At 44.7% G+C, this 24154-nt stretch overlaps 1 pseudogene across 1 annotated transcript; it reads right to left on the reverse strand.

Annotated features, from left to right (window-relative positions):
* Positions 1–8375: 8375 nt before the first annotated feature.
* Positions 8376–16427, reverse strand: LOC308571664 (tigger transposable element-derived protein 1 pseudogene; annotated as a pseudogene). Its single transcript, XR_014013390.1, has 3 exons — positions 16356–16427; positions 14713–16172; positions 8376–8393 (listed from the first exon to the last, which is right to left on the reverse strand). The product of XR_014013390.1 is annotated as a tigger transposable element-derived protein 1 pseudogene (transcript).
* Positions 16428–24154: the final 7727 nt, after the last annotated feature.

Below are 24154 nucleotides of genomic sequence, written 5' to 3' on the forward strand. Positions count from 1 at the left end.
ATTATTGCAATTCTTTTATTTGCTGGGAGGAAGGGAGTTGCTTGTGGGATTTTCTGCCTCTAGGGAAGCACCATTTCCTGTTCCAGGCAGCAAAATGTCTTGGGTCAGTCCTGGGTTGGCTGAACAAGAGATGCTTCCAGAGTTCATTGTCGCCTCAGTGCTGTTCATTAACGCATGTTTCACGCAGAATCCACACAAAGTTGTCCTTATCAAAATGCCACCCCATCTCATCTTCCCATTTAATTTGGATTTACCATTTCTACAGAATATCCCATTATATTCACACACACACACACAAATGTGGACTTCTTAATTAAGATTAAATGAGGGGGTATATCATAGCATTTTGATGAGGATTGTGAACAAAGGTGTTTCCAGGACCTGGAACATATGAATTGTCTCTCGCAAGAAATAGATAGCTATTTGAGGGTATTTCCAACCTTAATGAAAATCCTAGTGGGTCTCTGGGTAGGTAGGAGATTGATCATGGCTTCTTTGGATCATTCAAGGCAAAGTAGTTATTACACTCATCCGTTTTAACCTCTTGCAATGAAGAGTATTTAACCTTAGGTGTTGCTGCCACCTGGGGTTGTCAGAAGAGATTTTCCTGAAGCACTCTGGGTTCTTCAACCGAAGCAATCAGGTGCGCTGCTCCAGTTACAAACTAGGAGAAAGAAAACCAGCAAGTGCTACAACATGGATGGCATTTTAGCCTTCCAAATCCCCAGCAAACTAATTCATTTTTTTTAAAAAAAAGAAATCTAGAGTTAGGTTGTCTTTTAGTTGGGCCCTTTCACTCCAGGATTTCTGCAGAATTCACATCCTGAAGAAGATAATTGATCTCTTTCCCATCCACTCACAGAAACAACCCCTCTTTGAGAAGGAATTGGGAAGAGGAATAGCAGCCCAGGGGTGTGGAGAAAGGGCTGGGTGACTACCACCACCTCAATTATTGTTTGCAATGTTGGTGGGTAGCAGACACTACAGCTTTATCGCAGCATCATAATTCCTCCCCGGTGTTAAAAGTGAAAAGTCAACAACACCTACGGTTTCTACAACAGAGAGCCTTGTTAAAGGCCAGGCAGCACAATCCTAACCTAATTAGAAGCAAGTCATACTGAATCCAGTGGGGCTCGCTCCTAGCATGTGCATTTGCGGACTAGAGTAAACATAACCAGATCCATGAAACTACCGTTCCTGTCACAATGCAGACACAGCAGCACTCATCTGTGTTGTGGTCTTACTAAACTTTAAAGAAAAATTCAGGGTCCCTAGAGTTCTACTGGAATCAGTGGACTCAGCCACATTAGTTTTAAAAAACCGTGCTTTGAATGTGTTGTAAACATGCAACACCAGATGGCGCTGGAGAGCAAAAAAATCTTTGCAATTTTACATAGCATTGGGTTCCCCACCTTTCATTATAACAATTTAATTTCTGACTTATTTATAGCAATTATTTCCCTGTGTGTAGATCCACCCAGTGTCCTGAAGTCTCATTAAAAATCATACTACTTTTGGCTGCAGGATAATAGGTACACTTACAACTGCAGGAGGGTCTGATTCAATGCTTGAACTTGAACCAAGACCTCTGCCTAGAACACACAAAATAATGATATATAACCGAGTGTCTTGGAATAGATGGATCGTTGATACAACCTGGCAAGATCATTCTTAGAAATCTTAAATGTGCCTCACGAGACTTCATATGCCCTATAACCTAAAAACCTCAGTGGTGTTTACTTTAATTCATCATCATCATCAATCTTTATTACGGTCCAGAGACCCAACAAATCACTACAAAACAATACACACTTCATACAGCCTACCTCCAAGTTAATATATACTTTAGAATATATACTTTAATTCATATCTCATCAGCGCACTGCGGTTTCCACAATGTTATGGCTAATCTATGCCTTAAAATATACCGAGTAGGTTGCCATAAAACCAAAATGTTGAAACACACAACTAAACGCGCAATCCAATTCCCATCTGCTCTGCAATAAGCCTATGCATACCTTCAGTGCATTTGCTCCAAGGGAAGTATGGAGTGAGCCTCGCTGAAGATAGGCAGCTGATTTCTGAGTAGGCATGCATAGGATTGTGTTGCAAAACCTCTCCATCTATACCTGAAAATCAGGGATGTGGAACTTGTGGCCCTGTAGAAATTGCAGGATTCTCAATGCCCAGCAGCCCTGGCTGGCATGACCAATGGTCGGGGATGAGGGGTGCTGAAGATCAGCAACACCTGAAGGACCACAAATTCCCCATCCCTGCTATAGATCACTTCTCCTTTCTGCCTGTTTTGCTGGGATATAAATTTTATTATAAATAAATATGTTATATAATCTTTCTTCCTAACCTGACTTTCCTCCCTCTCTCTCTCTCTCTCTCTCTCATTCTCTCTCTCTCTCTCTCTCTCTCTCACACACACACACACACGCACACACACACACAGAGAGAGAGAGAGAGAGAGAGAGAGAGAGAGAGAGAGAGAGAGAGAGAGAGAGCTCAGTCAGTTGAACACGAGACTCAGGACCAGTTGAACACAAGCCCCATGTTGGGCAAAAAGATTCCTGCATTGCAGGGGGTTGGACTAGATGACCCTCGTGGTCCCTTCCAACTCTACACTTCTATGACTCTGTGAATGCAGTTCCCGTTTCCTTTGCCTCCAAAAGGTCCCCAAACCAATGCTTTCCATGGCTGCATCAGTAAAATGACGGGCACGATTGCAGCCAAATCACCTCCCACCCACGTTTGACTTGTAGGTTGCTTTGTAATCCGATGCACACGGCCACAGAAAGAAACAATATCTTGGAATGAGGGAGTAGCAAAGGAAAATAAGGATTCCACGAATAAATTCCCCCAGACAGCATCCAGTACTGACATGTAACCACAAGGGGGAGCAAAAGGGCTATGGAGCTTGTGCTAGGTGGTAGGAGAACCATGTATTTGGTTCCATCACCTGGAAGACACGGCTGTCAGGGCCATGAATGGGTAGCTGGGGGGGGGGGACAGGATACCCCACTGCTAATTGTGACAACTGAATGAGAAATCCAACCTAGGGATTCTCTTGCCCAAGGCTGGAATTCAAGGTTTTTAAAGCAGCTTTGATTTAACAAGCAGTCATGGGTTCCTTGAAGAAACCACCACAGGCTTCCCCCCTTTTCCATCTGGTCACTAGGGATGGGGGGGAATTTGATTTGGCTCCTATTTATAGGTGAATCTATCAACTCTGCACTTTCCAGAACAAGATGAGAACCAGAAGACAGATGTCCTTCAAAATTTGCAGTTCTCTGAATTTTGCAATGCAGTTTGCTAAGCAAACAGTATTTTTTAAAAATGTATTTATTAGGGGGGAATATGCAGGGGGGAAATGAAATAATAGTGAACACAGCGTACAAACTGTATTGTGTTTGGGGAAATTGCATGCAAAAGGGTGTGCATGAGTAAAAACAACCACCTTCTATAAAAACACTACTTGAAAAAATGGACTAAACAGTACAACCAAAAGAAAAGTCATCCTCTAAGAATTCACAAAGGATTTCTCTAGGTTTTTTCATGTCCAAAGTAAACTGAGTGCCTATAAATATGCAGGAGTCGCACTTGCAATGTGTCATGTGATGAAAGCCAATCTTTGGACTGTTATCCTTTTTGTGGGTGATTCTATCTGCTGCAGGCAAATTCAGCTTGTCATTGCTATAGTTGATTTGGTGTTCTTACGTGACAAGAACCTCCCCAGAACTTGCCTTTTTGCTGTTAGGAAAGTGGAAGGGAAATTCCTGGGAACAGGCAGAGTAAAATTGGATGGGCACAACATTATGCAATGTCTCCCCAACGAATCAGAATGAATCAGAACCCAGCCAACATCACCTAACTTCAGTCCCAAGCTTTGTGCAAACGAAACAGAATGAATTATAAATAATCAGGAAGTCTGGACATGATCTAAGGGAGAGCAGCATCAGTCGCTCATGGCTGCTATGCTCACGGCAGCATGGAGGAAAGTCGGCACAGAATAACTCGGAGATGGCCAGGGCCGGATTTAGGTTTGATGAGGCCCTAAGCTACTGAAGGTAATGGGGCCCTTTATATGTCCAGCTGTCCTTTGTCAACAACAAATTGTCACTGTTTTTTGTGTTTAATTTATGCTATATGGTAATTTATGGACCAAATAGGTATCTAAAGCCATTTGCACATGTTGACACGCAACCAGTCCATGCAGAATGTAGGCACCCCATATATAGAAATGCGCAAACCAGTGGTATTTTAGGGAGCAGGCTAGCAGGTGGGGCCCATTATTTACATCATAGGAGCTTACACAACACAAAACACTGTTGCTGTATGTAGGTTTTATTTTATTTGTTTTTTATCTTATGTTTTGGAAATGTACATCCAGGTTTTTTCCTTTAATTTTTTTTGGGGGGCCCCAAGAGAGTTGGACCCTAAGCTATAGCTTGTTTCGCTTATAGGTAAATCTGGCACTGGAGATGGGTAACCTCAGCCTCTTCCACATGCAGAACTGGCACTGCACAGGTGCCACACCAGCCGTGTCACAATAAAGCCATCTTTTAATATGGTGGCACTTACACTTGGGAACTGTTCACATCAGTCGGTCATCTTTGCCGCAGTCTTTTCCAGCACCTGCTTAAAACATTTTTGTTTAGGCAAACCTATCCAGTCACATAGATGTTGAAGTGCTAAAATCTCCTTTATACTGTTAATTTTAATTATTTCTGAATGTTTCAATTGTTCTTAACTGTGTACTGATCTTCTTAAAATTTCTTGTAAATTGCTTAGGGGGTTTAAATGCAATCCTGTGGGATATAAACATTGTGAAATGTTGTCCACTTGCTCTGAACTTCCCAACACTGCCTAAAGGGCAGAGGGACAAAGTTATTCTCGTGGGAGGAAAGTTCATGTTTAAGTGTCTGAGCCAAGCTGGACAGAACAGCAACAATTCTAGCAGATACCAGTGGTAACTAGGGACTAACAGAACAAGTAAAGGAAGCCTGAACAACTTAAATATCTCTCAAAAGCCAGTTCAGAGAACCCCTGAATGTTTCATGCACACAGGGAAAAGCTTTGCTGGACCAGCAACTACAAAGCGTCAGAACAGCTTCCAGCTGGTGTAGATAAACAGGATAGAGTAGATGTCTGATTTGGATTCTGAGACATTCCAGGAAATTGAGAAACTGGACCACACCAGCAAGGATGACTGGTTCCACAAAGTTGAGAAGAATCTGGAAAGGAACAGGTCTCTAGCAGGAAGTAGAGCAAACCTGAATGAGGCCACATCCTGATACAGAAGTCAAAGCCGTGCCTAGTGATGAAAGAAACCAAATTGCTGCATTGGAGACAATGTTCCCTTAAGCCTTTTCCCCTTAATTTCATTGCAGTTGAGGAAAAATGTGCCTCTTTTTTTGGCAATGTGTAATTGGCAACCCAGGAAATTCACCAGACATTCTAATAAGCGCACGCGCACACACATTTATGTGTATTTTAATGAATTGAGTGGGAGACTATGAGTGCTTACTTTGCTTTTGGTTGTTAGTTTGTTAATGATGTTAATATATTTGGGGGATCAGGAGTGCTGCAATGCTTTGTGAATTTTTAGAATATGACTTTTCTTGTGGTTGTACTGTTTAGCCTGTTTTCAAAGCTGTTTTGTTAGCAGTGTTTTATAGAGGTGGTTTTTTTATGGATGATTTGTTAATTATTTTATATGGTTTGTGCTGTAATTGCAACGTTCTACTATGTTGTTATTCACTGTATGTGACTCATGCAAGTCAAAAGCAGCATAGAAATAGAATAAATGAAAATGAAATTAAAATATATATCTCTAGCTAGAATTCCTGGATTTGCACCAGTGCAGACACTGTGAGAATTAACTGCGGGCTGCAATCAATCAATCAATCAATCAATCAATCAATCAATCACTTTAATGACCAGCATAGCTTGCAATCTAATCCAGAGCTTGGCATCAATAGGATGCCCTTTTGTCTTCAATGCCAGGGGATGGGCCACACTTTGTGCTAAGAGGTCTCTCTTGTGTGGAATTGCTGCTGGATGAGAACATAACAAAGAGCTCTGCTGGATCAGCCTGGTGGCCCATCTAGTCCAAAATCCTTTTCTCATGTTGGCCAATCAGATGCCTGTGGGGAACCAACAAGCAAGACCCAAGTACAACAGCCTACTTGTGATTCCAAACAATCAGTATTCAAATCATTCATACTCCTCTTCAGCTGAGAAGTGAGAACACAGCCTTTGTGGCTAATGCTTTGGCGATCACTCATAGCCGAGTAAGATTGTCTTCCATAAACATGGTTTTAAAAGTGAGTCCATAAGTGACTGTGGAGGCCAATTCTGGATCCACATGTCCTTCCACAGTGGGGACATAGGTTTCTAGGTGGAAAATGATCACGGTGAGGGTTTGCCAGGCGTGCCTTTCTCTTAGCACATTTCTCCCTTTCGTCCTGAGTTCGAGAGTCTTTGAAACCCATGGCATCTTTGGTAAAGGCTGTTCTCCAACTGGAGCACTTGCAGGCCAATGTTTCCCAGTTGTCAGCGTTTATACTACATTTCTTTAAAGATTTACACTGAAAGAGCTTTTGAACCTCTTTTGTTGACCACCAGCATTACGCTTTCCATTTTTAAGTTCGGAATAGAGTAGTTGCTTTGGAAGATGATAATCAGGCATCCGCACAACATGACCAGTCCAATGAAGTTGAAGTTGAAGAATTATTGCTTCAATACTGGTGATCTTTGCTTCTTCCAGTACACTAACATTAGTTCGCTGGTCTTCCCAGGTGATGTGTAAAATTTTTCAGAGACACTGTTGATGGAATCTTTCAAGGAGTTGGAGGTGGCATTTATAAGTGGTCCATGTTTCACAAACATACAGTAACGTTGGTAGAAGTGAGAACATAGTGTTTGTGGCTAATAACCATTCATAGACACCGCCTCCGTGAGGTGCCACTGCCTTTATCAGCAACATGCATTTGTCTGATGGCCAAGGCGGACCTGAGATGTTGACAGCCACCCTTCAAACTGTTTGTGTTTAGCTGGCTTCTCCTTTTGCTGAAGGGCGGAGGTGGAGGAGAAACCATTAAGACAAAACAGTTCCACAGTTCGCTGGGTGCTTTTCAAACCCGTGGCAGGTAGGACAATGGAATCACTCACTGGCTCTCCGGTGTTCCTGAACAATTCTGTATACAGTTAAGCCCTTTACATATTTGGACGAGAGCTGGAAACGTTAGGAGCGATGCTTACCTTTAGCTGCATGAATAGAAATTGCACAACGGCACGGCCCATTTGTGTAACACCAGCAGCCAGGAGAAGCAACCAACCTTCTTACACAATGGTGGTGGTTGTTGGTGGTGGTTGTTTTGTGCAGGCAACTTTCAGGGTGGTTTGTTTTCATTTGACACACAATGTGTGGTTTCACCTCTTTTCACCGGAGGCCTTCAGCTACTGGAATGGAGAGGTGGGTCACATTCCCTTAACATAACATAAGTGGAGCCTGCAGGATCTGGCCAATGGCCCATCTAGTCCAGGTTCCTGTTCTCATGGAGGCCAATCACATGCCCATGAGAAGCCCCAAAGTAGGTCTCCAGCACTCTCCCCTCACTGTAGTTTCCAGCAAGTGGTATTCAGAAGCACTGCTGCCTCTGACCATAGAGGCAGAGCAGGCCAACACGGCTAGCAGCTGTAGAGGAATGGCAGCCAGAGAGTGGAGGAGAGTAGTCATGGGAGAGGGGTCAGAGGCTGCAAATACGTACACGAATATTACACAAAAGGTCTTGGGCAAAAAAATAAAAGTCTCTAAAAGTTCCAAAAAAATACATTTTTGAAAAAAAGAAGGCAGAGGGTTGTATCTCACGAAGTCATTGCACAAGTAGGATGACTTTCACTCACACAATAACATTGCTCCTCCCCTTCTCCTCCCTGCATAATCCCAGACATCACCCCCCCAAAAAAAAAACACTTCTCTGGGGTTTCTCTCAACCCTTTGGGGCAAATTTGGGAGGGCAGAGGCATAGGAAGGGGGTACAGTGGGGGCAGACCGCCCTGGGTGTCATCGCTGAGGGGGGCGACATTCACTGAGGGGGGCGACATGCCCGCCCGCGACTTCCAAGCCTACCCCGAGCCGTTGGGGGAAGGGGGAGCTGCGCCACTTTGCCAGTGGCCTTTCCCCCTTCCCTCTTCGTTTTGACAGCTCGGGGGAGGCTTGGGAGTCGTGGACAGGCGGCGCGCCGTTGCTCCACGTTCCTGGGCTGCTGGAGGAGACAGGCAGGGAGAGGGCAGGAAGGAGGATGGGAAGGAGGCAGGCAAGCAAACAAGGGGAGGGGGAGGGGAGGAGAGAAGCGAAAGCTCCCTCAACTCAGGACCCAAACCTTGGAACGCACAGGGGGAGAGGTGGGGTGTGAGAACAAAGTTGGGGGTGCGTTTTAAGTGCTTATGCTCACAATGTTAAGTAAATAAACAAGAAAATAACACTTGCAACTGTAATTATCTAATTTTACCCTCTTTTAATAATTTCAATGGGGGGGAGGGTGACAAAAAAAATCCGCACAGGTGTGCATCACAGTTCAAAATTAGCAGTGTACAAACATAAAAACTGAGGTTCACTGTCCAGGAACTCTTAGGTAAACACAAAAGTCTTAAATGGGTGTTTTAAGGACATTGATGCTGCCACCTCATGAATTACCTGAGGAAGAGCATTCCAAAAGGTGGGTACTACTCTATTGCTGAGAGGACCTTTTTCCACATGGTCACCAAGGGGCAATCTTCTGGTCATGAAATGACTACAAGGATCCCCTCAGAAATCTCAAAGATTGGCTTAGTCTGTACCAGGGGAGGCTAACCTAGCAGTGCTATTTATCTAGAAAAAGAGGTGCCAGTACTCACCATGAACGCCTCCCTTGTTCTCTTATAATGGCAATGGCGCCCACCTGTGAGGTGCCAGAACTTTCAGTGTTCCGTCTGAAAAAAAACAACAACCCTGTAACCTAGCATTTGCTGCATTGTTTCTACTAATTAATCATTAAACCTGAATGGAAAAGAAGTCTAAGGCTCCCTGTCATTTAATTGTGTCTGACAGGATTGTGCAAGCTAAATATCGTAAACGCTCTCAAATTCCAAGGCAGAGGTATAAGCAAGGCAGTTACAGGAGCTATGCAGGGTGCGGTGTGTGGATAACATTGAGAGAGGCTGGAAACACATCAAACTGTATTGGAGTCAAAGGCAGAGAATAATTCTTGGTAAGCCTTTTCCTTGATTGCAAATAAGTGTGGAAACACCTGGTGTGCTGAAGTGAAAGAGAATTTGTGTTGATGATATTCTAATTTTGATACAGAACATCCTCTTCTGGCTATCCTATTTATTATAGGTGTTATGTACTGAAGTTCTCACCCTGGGCCAGCAGGGGATACTGTAGATAGCTATGCAAATGAAGGATCGAAAGTGAAGTTCAGTGATTGGATAGTTTGTATGCAAATGAAGGATCGAAAGTGATGTTCAGTGACTGGCTAGCTACAGAAAATGGTTACTGTTGCATTCTAGTGGAGCTCTATGTAAGCAGGCTGACTGAGTTCCTCAGTTCAGTTCTGGCCTCAGAATAAAGAAGAGCTATTTGAAGAATCGCTGTGTCATCTGATATGTTCGCCCGCAACTTAACAATATGGTTGTTATTTTATTTATTGCGAGGATTTCTACAAGGGACAGGGAATCTGTACCACCACCCACCACCCCACCCCAAAATGTTGCTGGATTCTACTTTTCACCATCCCAGATTATGGGCCCTACTGGCTGGGACTTATGGGAGTCCCACAACATTTGGGGGGAGGGGCACAGCAGGCTTCTATATCCCTGATTTTTATAACTTGCCCTTTGATCAGAAAATTCCCAGGGCAGGTTACAAAACATCAAACGCACAATAAACCGAGATGAATGTACACTAAAATATACTCAAAGCAGCAAAATCTAAATAAACATCATAATAAAAAATACACATTAAAAGGGCAAAACAGATCAAATGGAATTGAAAGACTGAACAATAAAAGGGTCTTCATTCTATACAGTTCTCAGGATGTTCCGCAATCAAAGGTGCCACCACAAAGAAGGCCATTTCCGACCTACTCTCAAGGTAAACAGAAGCTCAGGTGGGTGCTGTGCTCAGCTGCTGTTTGTGAGCTTCCCATGGGTATCTGTTTGGCCACTATGAGGACAGGATTCTAGATTGAATGGACCTTTGGCTTGATCCTGTTAGGTTCTTCTCACTCCCTAAATAAGTCCCTGATCTAAGCCATGGATCTGTGTTAGTGCAAACCAGGCCTTTGTTTTTTTGTTTTTATTTTACTAATTGCTTCATATCCGTGCCTACTGGCAAGCACATTAACAGCCTCTCCCCCACCCCACCCCCCTGCCTTGGCTGTCACCTGCCCATAAGATGTTCTCATGACTTCATTCTTTTTCTAGGGTAATTATGGAATTATCTCCATTCATATACTGTGCAGGTTGTTTGGACTTGCTGGGAAGGATTCAAAGCCTCCCTTAAGCTTATCTGTGTTTATCTTGTACAGAGACAACACCTTATCATGAAACACATGCCTCTTCCCTCTTCAAGAGTTATCAAGTTGTTCTCTTGGGGTACGAAGGGCAACTAATTCAAATTAACACAATCAGCTTCTGTCTCCCTACCTTTATAGAAGGAGTAAAAATGCTTTATTCTTAACCATATTGGATATTTTTTTAAAAAAAAAAGGAAGGGGAAAATCAAGTTCCCATTTGGGAAATCTTAACGCACTTCTTGTCAAACAAACTCATCATGACATTTCTGAAAGCTCTAATGGAAACGGGGTGTTCCTATTTTTGGAGCAGGGCAGAACTGAAGCAATGAACAGCTTCATTTTAGGAAGAAAGTGAAGAAAACTGGATATGTTTTTTTAAAAAAAGTTATTTCTTGACTGTTGAATATTTATATGCAGAATGATAAAAAGTACAAAAATGCAGATACTATAGACATTAATGGTTAAAGGAATAAATTCACAATGAACAAACAAACAAACAAAGAATCTGCTCTGAACCTTACAAATTCTTGCCAAATGTTACGAATTAGATATGAATTGTGGCCCCACCACCAACGCTAAATTGAAAAAGTTCCTTGGCTAATGATCTAAAAATCTATGAACTTTTACAAGTAGTATGCATTCCACAAACACTGTACTTGCATCTAGCTTTATAAAACTCATATAAGTCTTCAAGGTCAGTAAATGATTATGTAAGACTGGAGATTAAAACAGCATTTCACATGTGGTCCAGAAATGTGTCGTTGTAAATCATCTTTCCTGAGCAAGCTCAGAGTGACAAATCCTTTATCTTCACAACAATCCTGCGAGGTTGGTTAGGATAGGAGTTAGTGTCATGACCAAGGTCACCAAGAATTGCCTTGTGGCTAAACAAGGTTTGGAACCTGGGTCCGTCTGTTCTAAGCCCAGTCCTCTAACCACTTCACCACACTGACTCACCTTGCTCTCAAGTTCATTAAAAGAAACTGGAAAAGCAACCCATTAAAATTCTTTTGTTTGTTTCTTCCTTTTTGATAACCACCCATGAAAGCAATTGCTACAACTGCCCAAGGGATAGTGTGAGACTATAAACAGGAAGGGAGGCTTCCGAAAGGCAAGTGCCTTATTAAGTGTCAATTGTCACAGTCGTTGTGATTGGAAAGGTCAAGAAGGCCTCTTAAGAAACATTTCCTACTCAGCTGTTCCAACGATAAGGGCGAGGGCGATGAGTAGGTATGCTTCAGAATTCCTTTGGAAACGGTAATGGGAGCAGAAGTTGCCACAATCTGTGTGTTTGCTCGAGGCCAAGAACAAGAACCACACAAGCAAGTACGATTGGTAGACTATGAGCAATATTTGCTATTGTTGTTTTAGCCTGCAAATGATATACTGTATAAACAATTACGTCATTTTATGCGTTGTTTTTGGCATTTCCCTCCCACTGAAATGCACTGAAATTAATTACGTAGAGGCAACGACCACTTTGTGCAGGGGGTGAGTTCCCAACATGTCAGGAGAGTGCACATAAGACTTCTCCACCCTCATCCCACCCCCATTATGCCCCTTTCTCCGGCCACTTCTGGGGCTAACGCAGTGCGCGTGTGCACGGACACATGATAATTGGATGCCTAAAACGGTCGTTGCTTGTAATTAATGACATTAGTTTCAGCAGAATGGAAACAGAGCGAATGTCACTATATAAACTCCCGATGCAGTATAATAATTGTGCTTCGAGGCCCCAAGACCTCCCCCCGAAAGAACTTCACACACATATTTTAATTTAAGTTATTGGGTAAATTTTGGCCACAACTTTATTAATTACAAAAGGATGGGCGGTATTGGCTTAGGCATTGGCAGCAGACTATAACTGACTCTACCTCTCTGGCTGGTAGTCGGAAAGGGTAAACACTAAACAAGGGAGCAACATCGATGAAGACCGACTGATGCTTACCCCGGGGTTCCTGTGGTCCTGGCATGGCCCTAGCCCCTCAAGCGGACTTCGGATGAGAACCAGGACCCCCAGATTCCTTTACCGGAATACCCTATTCCTGGAGGGGCATGTGATGGCCGCACCTCCCCTCCCCTGCATTCCAAAAGCCAATGCCTAACGCCAAATCGTTACAAGTTGTGATGATTGCTGAGGGGGTAGGCAAAAACCAAGTGGCCAAAGCCAATATGCCAAATGGAAAAATTCCTACCCAGCCCCTGTTCCAAAACAGGCGACCCAATCCAAAGCAAGGCCAATGCAATACTGCCTAACATAAGAGGGAGGGAGGGCAGGTGTCTGGCAGCATGAAGCAAGTGCCCCCAATTGCATCGCACTGCTGCCTATATTGAGCCCAGGGATCACGCCACCTCATGCAATTGGCCAAAACAGCCTGGCGCGATCCCTGGACTGAGGGGGCCAGGGCTAGCTACGCCCCTAACAATTTAATCCTGCGGGGTCATTCCCGGGGCCCGTGCGCAACCAGGACCCTCTGTAAGGAGGATCCTATTTCCTTGGAAAAGGCTCTTAGTACCCAAGCAAATTTTGCCCCATATGATCCTCCATCAGTTAGACCAATTTATCTGTCTGATGGGAACATGGCTCCTAGTTGCGGTGGCTTGGTTCTCCCTCCACCATTGGAAGCAGAATGCTTCTGCAGGCCAGTTGCTAGAAGCCACACAGTCCCAAAATAAGCATGGAACCACATGTTATCACAGTCAATGACATGAGAAGTCATGATGTCAGGAAGACCAGGTACATTTTATTACAAGTAATGAAGATACAGAACTTGACTCAAGGCTGCTAGATTTTGGCATCTGTCCCGAAATTATCATAATGTGCTGTTCCACCCTCAACCTGTTATCTCTCTCTGCATGTCTCAATCACTCCAGATCAGTAATATGTCAAGTGGCCCCAAGGCACCAAGAAAAACCTGTTTGTTTCCTGCAGTTGTTCTCTGGAGCCACATTCACAAACACTGTACTAGCAGCCAACCCATTCTCTGAGGAGGGATTCTTATGTAGGCAAAATAGTATCACCCAGCCACTCAAAAGCGGGAGGTAGCAGCAGTCTTGGGGGGACTCCAGGGTTTGCAGAAGACAAAACAATATTTAGGGAGAATGAAAGCCCAAAGGGAGAGAGACCCAAAGCATTCCAATAGAGCACGCTCAGTGAGCACAGAATGATTAATGGCTGTTGGTGGGAGGAGGGGGAATAGAAAAACAGGAGGAATGAAATTGAGTATCATGGAGCTCAGCATGGATGGCTAGAACCTTGAAGAACAGCACTCCACACAGCAACGTGTGTGTGTGTGTGTGTGTGTGTGTGTGTGTGTGTGTGTGTGTGAGAGAGAGAGAGAGAGAGAGAGAGAGAGAGAGAGAATGAAACTGACTATTTCTAAATTTTGCTAGTGTGGTTGTAGGTGGCCGTTGTTGTTTTGCCCATAAAACTATGTATAAAACACAAGCATTTTTTATTCTCTCCCCATAGAAATTAAGTATTTGTAATCTGCCCAGAAAACAATGCATTGAAGACAAGGGTGTTGTTGGGGTTTTTGTCTTTGTTTTTACTTTCCCATAGGATTTTTTGGTAATCTGTTTGCTTTACAGTGGTGCCCCGCAAGACGAAATTAATTCGTTCCGCAATTTTTGTCGTCTAGCGAATTTTTCGTCTTGCGAAGCACGAAATCCCATAGGAATGCATTGAAAATCAATTAATGCGTTCCTATGGTCAAAAAAAGTCCAAACAAAGCCAAATTTGGTACAACAACAGTTTATTAACTGCTCTTTAAAGTCACACATACTGTAAAGAGCAGTTCAAAAATTGAAGGGAAAATAAATTAACTTTATAAACATGACAGAAAAACATTTAAAAATCAACAAAGTACAGTGTACATTACATTTTCTAAGACTCTGGGGGACCACTTGAAGAAGGCTCCTCTTCCACTCTTTGCTTCTTGGTCAAGAACCTGTCCATAGTCTGCTGCTTTATCCGCCTTTTCAGCAGGTCCCTGAAATACGACATGACCCTCGTATCATAAAAGTTCCCAGCGTCATGTGCCACGTGCTTCTCATGGTGGTGTAGATCTGCAAAAGTCTGCACCTCCTTCCACCTCTGGCAAATGTCCCTCAGTCTTTCGGAGGACAGCCGTTCCTCAGTTGCTTCCTCCTCTTCCAGTGAGGCCTGCTCCTGCGCAGCCTCTGCCTGCAGTTCGACCAGCTCCACGGTGGTCAGCTCGTCGTCGTGCCCCGCCACCAGCTCGCAGACGTCCTCCTCCGTGACCTCCAGGCCCATGGTCCTCCCCAAGGCAACAATGTCCTGCACCACTGTTGACTCTGGTGCATCAGAGTCACTTGGTGCCACACAGTCCGGCCACAGGCTGCGCCAAGCGCAATTCAAATTTCTCTGGCTGATCCCTTTCCAGGCCGTGTTGACCATCTTCAAGCAGGTGACGATGTCGAAGTGGTCCTTCCAGAATTCCCGCAGGGTGATGGTGGTGCAGTCAGTCACCTCAAAGCATCGCCTGAAAAGCTCCTTGGTGTAGAGTTTTTTGAAATTGGCGATGACATGCTGATCCATTGGCTGGAGCAGTGGCGTGGTGTTAGGCGGCAGGAACATGATGTTGATGAAGCTGAACTCCTCCAACAAGTCCACCTCAAGGCCTTTAGGATGGGCAGGAGCATTGTCCATCAGAAGCAAAGCCTTCAGCGGCAGGTCGTTGTCCAGCAGGTACTGCTTGACAGCAGGGCCAAAAGCAAGATTGACCCAGTCCACAAACAGCACACGTGTGACCCAAGCCTTGCTGTTGGATCGCCACATGACACTCAGCCGCTCCTTGTCGATCTTGTGTCTCTTGAAGGCCCGTGGGTTCTCCGAGTGGTACACCAGCAGGGGCTTGATCTTCAGGTCGCCGCTTGCGTTGGCACAGAAGAGCAGGGTCAGACGGTCCTTCATGGGCTTGTGGCCAGGCAGCCTGGACTCCTCCTGAGTGATGAAAGTCCTTTTGGGCATCCTCTTCCAAAACAGCCCGGTCTCGTCGCAGTTGAAGACCTGCTGCGGAACGTAGCCCTCCGTCTTCACAAGCTCCAGGAACTCCGCTGCAAAGTCTTCAGCCGCAGGAACATCAGAACTGGCAGCCTCTCCATGCCTGACCACGCTGTGGATGCCAGATCTTGTCTTGAACCGGTCAAACCAACCTCTGCTAGCCTTGAAGACTTCTGGCTCGGCTGAGGTTCCTGGCTGTTCCCGGACGAGGTCTGCGTGCAAGGCCTTGGCCTTCTCACAAATGACGGCCTCAGACACTGTGTCCCCTGCACGCTGCTTCTCTTCTATCCAGATGAGCAGCAACTTCTCGACCTCCTCCAGGACAGCTGGGCGGTTCTTCACAATCCTGGTGACTCCCTTGGCTGCATCAGTCGCCATGATCTTCTCCCTCATCTTCAGGATGGTCCCGATGGTCGAAGGGTTCCTGCCGTACTCCCTGGCGATGTCCGTCACACGCATTCCGCCGTCGTGCTTCCGAATGATGTCCTTCTTCATTTCCAGCGTCACCTTCTCCTTCTTCCTCTCGCCGGCCACCGCAGCAGCAGTCTTCTTGGGTCCCATGGCAGCACAGGTCCTACCTTTGTAAACTCAGAAACAGAAAAAAAAATCAGTGATGTGCTTCAAACCCAAAAAATACAAAAGCACCCAGCCACCCACCACACAGAAATTAAAACCCAGAACCAAGGCCTTGAATCCCAAGCACCCCAACCCCAAATCCAAAATCCCAAAACCCCCAAAAAAGTTTTAAAAGTTGAGCTTACCAAATGGATGAAAGAGAAGTTCTGGAAAAGCTTCAACAATCAACCACCGAAGTCCTCAGGAACCTCAAATGGCTGCAAAAAAAGTTTAGGAAAAGCTTCAAAAATCACCAATGTCTTCAAAAACCTCAACTGCTCCCACAGACACGCACCAACCCACCCACAACACAGAAATTGCAAACCCCTCCTCAACTGCTCCCCCAGCCCCTTCCCTACTGCTGCAAACCCCTCCCCAACTGCTTCCCCACCCAGACAAAAAAAAATTTCAAAAAATAACAACATGGCCAGCACTCAGAAATTCAAACTCAGAAAAATTTTCAAAAAAAAACAACCTGGCCCAATGGTCACAGAAAATCATAAAAATTCCAAAAAAACCCCACAAGCCCCCAGATTTCTGCAGAAACCTCCCCCACTGTTCCCCCAGCCAGCCAGCACTCAGAAATTCAAACTCAGAAAAAAAAATTTGAAAATAAACAGCCATGCCTAGTGGTCACAGAAAATCATAAAAATTCCAAAAAAAACCCCAAATGGTCCCAGATTTCTGCAGAAACCTCCCCCACTGTTCCCCCAGCCAGCCAGCACTCAGAAATTCAAACTCAGAAAAAAAAATTTGAAAATAAACAGCCATGCCCAATGGTCACAGAAAATCATAAAAATTCCAAAAAAACCACAAATGGTCCCAGATTTCTGCAGAAACCTCCCCCACTGTTCCCCCAGCCAGCCAGCACTCAGAAATTCAAACTCAGAAAAAAAAAATTTGAAAATAAACAGCCATGCCCAATGGTCACAGAAAATCATAAAAATTCCAAAAAAACCACAAATGGTCCCAGATTTCTGCAGAAACCTCCCCCACTGTTCCCCCAGCCAGCCAGCACTCAGAAATTCAAACTCAGAAAAATTTTCAAAAATAAACAACCTGGCACAATGGTCACAGAAAATCATAAAAATTCCAAAAAAAACCCAAATGGTCCCAGATTTCTGCAGAAACCTCCCCCACTGTTCCCCTAGCCAGCCAGCACTCAGAAATTCAAACTCAGAAAAATTTTCAAAAATAAACAACCTGGCACAATGGTCACAGAAAATCATAAAAATTCCCAAAAAAGGCCCACAAGCCCCCAGATTATCGCAAACCCCTTCCCAACACCAAGTCCTTGAATCCCAAACACCCCAACCCAAAATCCAAAACCCCCCAAAAAAGTTATAAAAGTTTAACTTACCAAATGGATGAAAGAGAAGTTCTGGAAAAGTTCTGGAAAAGTTTTGGAAAATCTTCAAAAGTGAGCAAAGTCTGATAAAAGGCTACCAAACCACGTGCTAACAGTTGCTCCTCGAAGCCAAGTCGCAACTGCAGCTGCTCAAGCTAAGCACCCTTGGTTTTAACGGTTTTTGCACAAAGGAAACAAAGTCGCGAGACGTTTTCGTTTTGCGAAGCAAGCCCATAGGGGAATTCGTCTTGCGAGGCAAATCGCGGACGAAAAAACCTTTCGTCTAGCGAGTTTTTTGTCTTGCGAGGCATTCGTCTTGCGGGGCACTACTGTATTTCCAAGCCCTAATGCTACTCCACCTTGAAAGAGCTGCTGGAAACAAGATTGGGTAGAAATAGCCTCCCGATTTGCAAATGGAAAAATGGTGGAAGAGGTTGCCAAATATTCATGGGGAAAGAATTTTCCAGTAGTCTTTTTTTGGGGGGGGGGGAGGGCGCAAATTAAGTCTCACCAACTATTTCAGAAAATTCCCTTTTGAGAAATTTCAGGTTTGTCCATAATGAATGAATCTACAGTGTTAGTTCATGCTGATGGCGGATGACGGGTGCAAAGAGCTAAGAGAAGACTGAAAAGATCAGAGGCCAGGCCTGTTGCTTCCTTCTGCAAGAAGAAAATCATACTAAAATAGTATTAAATCGGCAATTTCTGCGAAAATTCTGCCATGCATGGGTTGAAATTCTCAAGTAGTTCAGAGGATGCACGAAAAGAAAATTCTGTGAGCAGTACTGAAAAATTCCTTTCCACAGAAGTTCAGCCAAACTCATGATGGAGACATCTTTTCCTCTTCCTTCCCCCACACCCCACTGTCACCTTTTTTGCAGTTAAAAGGAGATCTGCTATTCCCCTGTCAAAGCACTTATTTTATGCTTGGATGGAGATAAGCCTAGGGCCCCAATCATCAACTCTTCTTTTCTCTTCCACAGCTTAGAAGCAATACTCACTGTTCTGACAAGCCTGGCTTTGCATCTGAATGAGAAGGATTGCATCCCAGGCTGCTGATTGCCGCTCTATACTCAAAACATTTCACATTATCTAGCAGGGTCAGGTGAATCTGCTCTCCGAAGTCGTTACAGTCATGTGACTGGCTCTGCTCAACACTGCTGCATCTTGTAGTAACTTAAACCTGTACTGTTCTGCATGCACAGCTTATTTGTGGCACACAAGTCTTTTCAGTGACGTCCCCGGGGTCTGCTCTGCTTACCCCACAATTCTAGAACTAGAGTGATGCTGTGTGGATCACAACACCACTGCTTTGCAGTTCGATGTGCAATGCCTCTGAAGCAACCACAGTCTATGGATTCCAGCACCAGTTTCCTGGACCAACACAAGAGACCAAAGAGGAAGCGGCGGATTTGGAAGAGCTTCCACTCCAGTCAATCGAAAGCTTTTTCCACCCAAGGTTTGCATTCCCTTCTGGACAACAGGACAGCATGCTGGTGGCAGACAGAGCCAGATGCAAAAGCAGGTGGAGTTTCTACATGTCCTCTCACTTATCTATCCTCCATCCAGGCAAGGAAGAGACATTACCCAAGCTCAAGAACACTTTCCAACCTGACAAAAATACTCATGGAGGTACAAAGCAGGATCAGTTGAGGAGGTATGACTGGGGAATAGTCCTGAGGGCCAGATAGGGAGAGTTGGTGGGAGGCATTTGGCCTTGTGGCCAAAGGACCCTCACCCCAGATCCATACACACCTATTCCTCTTCGTGTTTCAGCTCCAGAAAAGCCACTTTCCCAAGGCTGTAGCAGCCACAGCTGGCTGTGCACAGTGCTGATTGGCTGACTCTGTAATGTCACCAAGAAACCCTCCTTCTGGGGACAGTTTTTAACTTTTCTTTATTTAAAAAAGCCATAAAAACACACAAATTTATGCAACTGATACATTTATAAACACAAGTAACTTCACGTGGCACTTTTAAAAATTAAAAAGGGCAAACAGGTTGCGTAGAGGAAGAACAAAGAAGCAGGACTGGTGGCTGAGCCTGTGTTCAGATGGCTGGCTTGCATGTCTATCATTTCAGCTGTGAAACTGGACTCACCCTGTGGTAGGAGAAAGCGCAGTGAGCAACCCTTTTCTGCCTTGACCACTAAAACTCAAACCATGGTGCTCTTTGTCTGAATCAACCTCAGGCAAATGCCTGCATAAATTGGGTTGCCCTGTGTCTGTGGCTGGATTCACCACCCCCACCCCCTCTTCCTATTTTGAGTTGGCATTAAATGCATCGTGCCTGGAAAACAGAAGATGGTTGGGTTCCTTCTGAGCTGCCAGCATTTTCAAACAAAGGGTCTGTTCATGGAACCAAAGACACGTAAGCATCCCACAATCCTGCTCACCCGGTTTAAATCCTCTGCCTTATCACTAGCTGCCAACAAGCATTATTATTTCGGTGCTGCGGGAATTGCAGTACTCCTGGTCTCTGCCATTCTAGCATGCGAGGGGTTTTACTGCAGGCAAAACAGCCCTTGGAGACCTTGGAAGAAACACCCAGAAAACGGTGCCAAAGAATGAAGCTGAGGGTGGCTAAGTCCTTGCTCTGTAGTATCCTAAGTGCCACAGGCAATCTCACTCCAACCTTCCTATCTCAGTGGAGTAAAGCAGTCTTCCTTTTATTTCCTTCCACTCCTAATTGCTAGGCAAATGGAGTTTCTATGCACTTAATACAGTAGCAGGGGGAAAACAAAAAAGCCACCCATAGAGGTGCCTGCAGATGACAGAGAAGGGCAACGATAGAGATCCGTCAACCAGCTACCATGTCTCTGTTATCAAATCCTTTACGAAATCCCTGATAGTGGATGGGCAGGCCCTCTCTGAGTTTCAAAAGCAGGGTATATTATTGACTTATGGAATGTATAGCCCGCCCTTCTTCACAAAAGGTTCCTGGGTGGTTTACTTAACCATTTGAATAAAAAGCGAGAAACACAATAGCAGAACAACAAGCTGAACAAAACGTGAATTAAGACAGCAGACAGAGAACTCCCTAAAAAGGCTTGGAAGAATAAGAAGAAGGTTGCCTGACACCTGAAGGTTGATCAGGTAGGTCTGGGGTGGGGAACCTCATAACCCAGGGGCCAAATGCTACTCCACCTGGCCCATGGGGCACTCCCCGGGACACAGCTCCTTCTCAAGTCCTGTTCTGCAATGGCCTTGCTCTGCACCCCCCCTTGAGTGCCTTGGCCTCTGAGGAATGTGTCCTTGAGCAGGTATAATATCTCCTGCTTTCCTGTCATGAGTCCCATGGAGATGTCATGGACTGGGTGGCCTGTTCCCAAGGAAGAATGGGAGGAGCTCAGAGAACTGGAGCAGGACGACCTTGGGAGAGGGTCCTAGAGGGGTAGGAGAAGACTTGGAAGGGGCTGATGGCATGGAGAATTGTGAGCTGGAACCCAGGGAGGATCTGAGCAGGCTAGCAGAGGAGTGCTCTGCTCCGAGGACACCAGGCACCCCTAACCAGACTCTGCCTGTCATAGAACCATTCCCAGAGTCTCCTTCCCTGTTAGTGATGAGCCTGCTTCAGAGAACAGGGCTACTGAGAGTAAACTGGATGCTGAGCTGCCATCGACTCTGACTCCATCTCCTAGGACACAGAGAAGCCAGTGCAGGCACAAACAAACCTCGCAAGCTCAACCCACCCAGAGCAGTGCCTGTTTACTTGCCCAGTCTTGGGACTCTGGCCATTTGCTGCCCTAAGTGCTGTGCCTGCCCCATCCTTCAAAAGGAAGGTGCGGGAAGCATGTCACTTGTTGACTCAACATCTTAGCTTGTGCCTAGACATGTATCTAATCTTCTTGGCACACCTGATGTACCTTGCAACTGTGCCTCGCTGATGTGCCACTCTCATTTAAGCATGAAAGTCTTGGGCATAAACTGAGCTGGGTGTTTGAGTTCTTTTTCTGGCGTTCTTTAGTGCCAGGGCTGGCTCAGATGCAGGTCAGCACTCAAACGCAGAGACGAGCCGGACGTTTAATTCTTTATTCAAGAAAACAGCAAACAACACAGAGAAGTTTCGAGGCAGGACCACAGTTGCACAGGACTGATGGTTCCGGCTTCCCACTTCCCCATAAGACCTCTCCTCCTCGGGAGACTGCCTACGTAGATGTAAACTATGACGGGAGGGAACTGTTGCTCATTGTTCAGCCATATGCATAGCTCTTCGTGTCCTTGGAGCTAAGGCGGGGTGTGGGGGAGCCTAACAATAGGACAGGCGAGCTCCTGGGAAGCCTCATGTGCTGAGTCTGAACTGCTTTCTGCCCTTGGCTCTTCCCTCTCACTCATGCCTGTTGCTTTTTCAGTGGCCAACCATTCCTCCTCTGCTTCATCCTCTGACCTGTCCTCAGTGTCCCACCCCCATCCCCTGTGCTCTGAACATTCCTCCTATGAGGCTTAATAGATGCATCTCACCACTCCTCTTTGTCCAGCCAGTTCCTGACATCTAGGCAACAAAAGGGGGCAACCAGCCAAGTGATGCCTTGCATCAGCAGCGGGTGAATGCTTTAAGTCAGTCTCCGCACTCTCTCCTGTAGGTCCTGCCCACATCCGCAGTGCCAGAACACAGGTGTTAAAGGCAAGTTGCACAGCTCTGCTGAAGCCAACAACGGATTTGTGCTGCAATTTGTCCATTGAAAATCACTCACCGCCTAGGAAATCCTACCACAGTATGAAGACACTGCGCAGGAGACAGATTTCTTAAAGGCAACAGGGCTGCCTGCTTGGAGGGAGCATGAGAAAAACATGGGATCCGCTGACACTGAAAGGAAGGTGTCACTTGGCAGCTTTTGCAATCTTTCAACCATAACAGAAAACGGTTGTAGGCAGAGGACAAGTCAGAATTTGTTTGGACAAGGCTTTGCAGAGCTTTGCCATTCTCTCTGCCGCTTTATAATTAGAAACCACACTGGGATTTTCTTCCTAACTGTTCTTAGCAACTCCATCATGTCATTAACACCTTGACTGTGTAGGAACTGGGGGCGAGGGAAGGTGAAATTACAGGGGTCTTGTGTCTGAAAGCACAGGAAGAAGAACCATCACAGAACAAACTCCAGAAATGGAGGGTGAGATAATTTGGCATCAAAGAAAAATATCTGCAGGTGCTACAGCTGCCCTTTGCATTCCCACTAGTTGACCTCATATCAGAGCATTTGATGTCGTGATTCCGAATACTATCCATGTGAAAACACAGTCCTTGTTTTTAAAAAAGTAATAATGGGCTAATACGTCGAATTTAGTTTCTCTTGGTTTCCCATTTTTCTAGTTCTCCACATTTCAACATCAGTATGCGATTCCCCTTCCATTCAACCCTCATGGAAATTCTTCAGCATTTTAGTGTGAATTTCTTCTAATACACACATTTGTATGTGCAAGTGTGTCTGCTTTTGCCAAGCGATTTCCTCTAATACAATGCATTGTTGCACATTCTTTTCATGAATATATGCATTTTTGTGCACATCATTTGACTGGATAACTCAAAATTCAAGAAAGTGTACATTTTGAAGGACGGCTGCGTTTCATTTGGGGTCTTGTTTCAGAAAATGTGCAGAGGCAGTTTTAGGGTAGCATGACCAGTTCAGCTGCACCGGCCAAAGTCTGCCACTGAAGTGTGAATTAGATAGGTTCGCAACCGAAGCCGCTGCCCCAATCCCTGTGATAGACAAACTCCCCCAAACTTGTCTTAGAATGAATTCAGTATTTATGAGCTTTCTCCCAAAATGTTCAGGGGCCAGGGAGCTCATCTGGTTTTATAATTCCATCCCAGCTCATAAGGTAGTTTCCATCTTAGGACACTGCCATATAAAAATCAAATACTCAAAATGTAATCGATATTTCATCCTAGCAATGGTAACTCATCACAACTCAGACAAAGCTCTGCAAAATCAGGGGCTATTGCAACTCCTGTATGTGAAAAAAAAAAGATAAGGTACCTTAGTTTTTCAGTTTAGAAAAAAATTGTAAGTAAGGTATGACATGATATAAAATTGTGTATGGTGTGAGCAAAGTAGGAGGAGATAATTTTTCTCATAATACTAGAGCCAAATAAGGTGAATGTTGGAAAATACAGGACAGACAGACATTGTGCATAAACTCTGGAATCCAGTATCACATGTAGGGTTGCCATACGTCTGGAATTTCTTGGACATATATGGAATACTATATCTGAAAGCAGTGTCTGGGCAGAAATTGGCTAAATCTGGACTTATGGCAACTGATGTCAGCAGTGTTGTTTTAGTCAATTTATTTGTGATTTTGCAAAAAAAAAAACACAAAAAAAAACTCAATAACTTTCCTGTCCAGATTTCCCCTTTTTGAAATATGGCAACCCTAACCACATGAGATTTATTTATACAATTTACAAACCGCTTAACTACAATAGTCTCTACGTGGCTTACAAAGATACAATACTCTAGAATCAAACATCAATTAAATTAATGTTGATGGCCACCAAGTTGGGTGGCTTTACGAAGAGGATCCGACATATTCATAAAACTGTTAGTGGTTACTTATCATGAAGGCTATATGTAATGGGCAGTATTCAGCTAAATAT

The sequence above is a fragment of the Podarcis bocagei genome, assembly GCF_964188305.1.
Source record: "Podarcis bocagei genome assembly, chromosome: 13".
Lineage (NCBI taxonomy): Eukaryota > Metazoa > Chordata > Lepidosauria > Squamata > Lacertidae > Podarcis > Podarcis bocagei.